Below are 4,100 nucleotides of genomic sequence, written 5' to 3'. Positions count from 1 at the left end.
TGTTTTTCTTATTTGGTTTTCCTATGAAAGCACGCAATGTGCCGAGTACGAGAAGGTAATAATAATAAGTAATAATAATAATAATAGCGTTTTCAGCGTTTAGTTGGCCGCAGGCCTGTCGCCGATTCTTAACATCGCAGAACATTCACAGCTTGTTGCGGTCTCGAACTCGCAACTCACTGCTACAATTATTCTTCTGTGCTTAACCGCCCGGCCTCCTCGCCGATTGTGACCATAAACTGGCGCACAGAGCTGGGATCGAACCCGTGCCTCACTGCGCCAATCACGGCACTCTGAACTGTAACCACTGTCAGGGCTCATTCAGTAAATAAAAGATATAGAAATAAAACCGTCAGTGGCCCCAGATATTTACTTATGATTGTATTGTAATAACTATTGTCATTCAGAAGGATGAATAAAACTGAATAAATGAGCTAAAAAAATAATAATTAAAACAACCTATCAATGAATACAATACCAAGAAATAAGCAAATAACAAAAACCGTGCGCTTTCTTTAGATCGACTTACTATTTTCAATAATGATCTAATCAAGTCCTCATTTCGGAGCCTTTCTGCACGTACAAAACGAAAACACAATATTAGAAAAATTAAATAAATAAACTAATGGACGCAGAAATATAGCACGGATGAAATAAGATACAGGAATAAATATAACTTCAAATATTCTCTGAAACGTTAATAAAAACTTCACTTGAACACGAGAGCACTTTCAACACTAAAAATAAACACGACTAAAAGAACCACGTACCTCTGTGTACCTCCGTCATAATGAATGATAAGGTATAGTAGATTCCTACGCGAGGTCACGTCAGTGGTGACTAAAAACCTAAACGAGAAATTACTAGTCTAATATTTACATGAACATTACGTTCACAGACAGTAATAAATAGTAACAATAAATATTACAGCCTGAAATACGGCAGTATGCGCCTATGATACAGTTACCTGAATTACTAACGATTGCCTATGGCGGTCAGCATCTGAATAGCCAAGCTGGGTTAGGTATACTTTTTGAAAAACTTTTTGTTTACGGACGGATCTTTCTGAAACTTCACACATATATGTAAAACCGCAAAAGAATCAAATTTTGTTCGTGTGATTTTTTCGGAAAATTTGATAGAAAACGTGATACTCATAGAAAACGGACAAAAAAAGGGGTACTGTTCAAATCTATCTCCTCCTAGGGTTTTCGAGCTACAACATAGAGACGCATATCATTCGATGCGTAAAGACCATACCAATCGAGTAATGAAGCCCGATTTTTTATTTTTGCCTTAGTTTTTTACACGCATTTTCAATTTTTTTCTTCATTTCCCCCCCCCCTCATAACTATTTCAACTTCGCGGCGGTGTTTCCGGTCACACATGGATACCAAACTACAGGCTTCTGTAGCTTCCTTCCACTCAAGGGTGGTAGCAGCGACTTGCAGTACACCTTTCCGTTCGAAGCGAGGAGGGTGACTGTGCCTTGATGCCAGAAAAAACCATATATCTAGTGTTGGCAAGCGAATTTCCTCCTATCTAATTAGTGAAGGAACTCCCCCTCTCGCCCCCCTTTAAAGAGCAGCCGTGTACGTATAAATTCACGTACAGGGATCGCAGTGGTATCGTTGGATAGCTCAGAATGTCAGCTTTAAGATGAGACTAAACGAGTAACTAAAGCGCAACTCAATCAGGCACTATATTTAAAATGCTCAGCAGCTAATTACCTTGTATCTAATTAGTGGAGGAACTACACCACCCGCCCCCCTTTAAAGAGCCGTCATGCACGTATAAATTCACGTACAGGGATCGCAGTGGTATCGTTGGATAGGGCAGAATCTCCGCTTTAAGTTGATACTAAATACCAGAAAAGCCAAATCCGAAAAAAAGTATACCTCCCCCTTAAATTATTCTTAATCATTCATTGAACTATTTTCGTACGATTGTCAGGACGTTAGACGTGCTGAATTTCTTGGAATTCAGCCGTTAGCATCCCTATCGAAATTTTTATTCCTGTCAGCCGCTGGCACATGGATGCCCCAAGCTTGCCTAGCGGTGTAAATTAGCGGCTCTATGTCAGCTTTGGTTTCCTGTTGCCAGAGCGAAATAAGCGCCAAAACAGAAACTGCTGAAATACCTGTCGAGTTTGGGGCGATCGTGGGCGCGCGTATTTGGTAGCTGATACGTTCAAGACAGACACAGCCGAAACTTAAAAATGCGTTAAAAAATACCGGACACGAAAATAAATGAACTACACTACCGGACATTCTAAAAAATATAACTCAGTACTCACTGCAGTGAGTGACAGAGAGCGCATTTTCTCGTCGATGAAAACTTGAGGTCACGGACGGACGGACAGACAGACAGACGGACAAGGCGAGCACAATAGTGCACTTTTCCATAAATGAGAAATAATGTTAAATAATAAATATGAGAAATAACGGAATAATAATTTTTCCATAATGACACCTTTCTACTAAGGTTTGGTCCAGCAAGGTTAGGTTTTTATACTTTTTTCAAAATTTTACTTAGGTCATTGGGTCAAAAATAACCATTTGAAGTTTAATAATTTGAGGTTTGAGGTTGAATAATAATTTGAGGTTTCGAGAATATCCATGACTTTGAACAGAAAGGCGGTAATCTTTCTAAAGTCAGTATTATTCATCAACATACTAACTGCACTACCTATTCATGAGGGTGTATAGAATTAATTAATCTACATATGTGGAAACGTGACGATGTCCAAGTCTCCATAGCGACCGTCCCAGTGAGGCACCGTACAAGGGGGCGATCGATGTGTATGCATAATGAAATTCTCACAATTTATTATATTATTTGTATAATAATATTATAATATCAATTTATCACTAATCTCACTCTATTGTCATGTTTATTATCTTTTATCGATAGCACTGGAATATTCATGCAGTTTCCTGCATTACAATACTAATAATGAAGGTCAGCGCTGACTGATGAAAGAAACGGAGTTGTCAGTACCCTTTATACGCAAGATATGGGTTTTTCCTTCCATTTTTTTTTATAAGTTATAATTGAAAGTTATTGGTTTCGATCATCTACACTTTATTTAATTCTCTGCTCGTTTTATCTTTCATTTGCGCCTAGTTGTTATGTCGTCGATTCATGTAATTTTCATGTCGATTCATGTAATTGCGCCTTGTTGTCGATTCATGTAATTTTTGTGACTCGTTCACAGGAGATCTAAATACTGGCCTTTTGACCAGATCTTTTCTAAACGGACTTTGCGATGGATAGCGTCTGGACTTTTGGCTACAATTGCATATTGATTATTTGTTCGCAAGAAAATCCTAAATAACACGAAGAGCATTGAGATTAATTACAACGATCAACAAGAGTGGTTTGCACAAACACGTTTATTTACCTTCGAGTGTTTGGTTTTACGGACTATACGTTGCACCTCTCCGCATGGTATCTCATCAAGTTAAGTATAGTTGCTAACCGCTATTACTTAAAATGTATTGTTGCTAACTGCTACTACTTAACATGCTCTTGCCCTTGCGATTAAAAGCCCTGGTTTCCACCGGGACAAGAACGCGTCTACATAAGGCCAGTTCCATGAAAATAATTAACGGTTGGTATTTGATAGTTGTAGTGGCACCACCATATTGGTCTCGAGTAAAATGGTCTTTCATTTCCTGCGTGTTGCCTTAGCTAAATTGGTAGACATAATTACCTCTGAGTTGACCATATAGAAAATGAGTGGTTACTATACTGTGTGTTAAAATTAGACATGTTGTCTTTGACTAATAAGGGTGGACTGAATGAGTTGACGTTTAACAAGATTAACTGGCTGCTCTCTTTGGCGTCTCTGCCATGAAAGGAACCGCGTCACGCAACCCCAGCGAATTCTGTATAATTGAACAAAAAAAAAATGTCACCGCAAACTTTTTTCTCGTATACGATAATGTTGTTAAAATTAAATTTAATCGAATTCTACCGAAAGAATAATCATGAATCCATTTCATGACTAAACTATTCCAAGTATAGGGTGTAAAATAACTGCGGACGAGGTAAACGATTTCTTCGCAATAAATTCAATTCCTACTGCGAAAAAAATG

The sequence above is a fragment of the Hyalella azteca genome, unplaced genomic scaffold (assembly GCF_000764305.2).
Source record: "Hyalella azteca isolate HAZT.00-mixed unplaced genomic scaffold, Hazt_2.0.2 contig10646, whole genome shotgun sequence".
Classification (NCBI taxonomy): Eukaryota; Metazoa; Arthropoda; class Malacostraca; order Amphipoda; family Hyalellidae; genus Hyalella; species Hyalella azteca.
The sequence above is the reverse complement of the archived record's forward strand: the minus strand, read 5'-3'. Positions refer to the sequence as shown.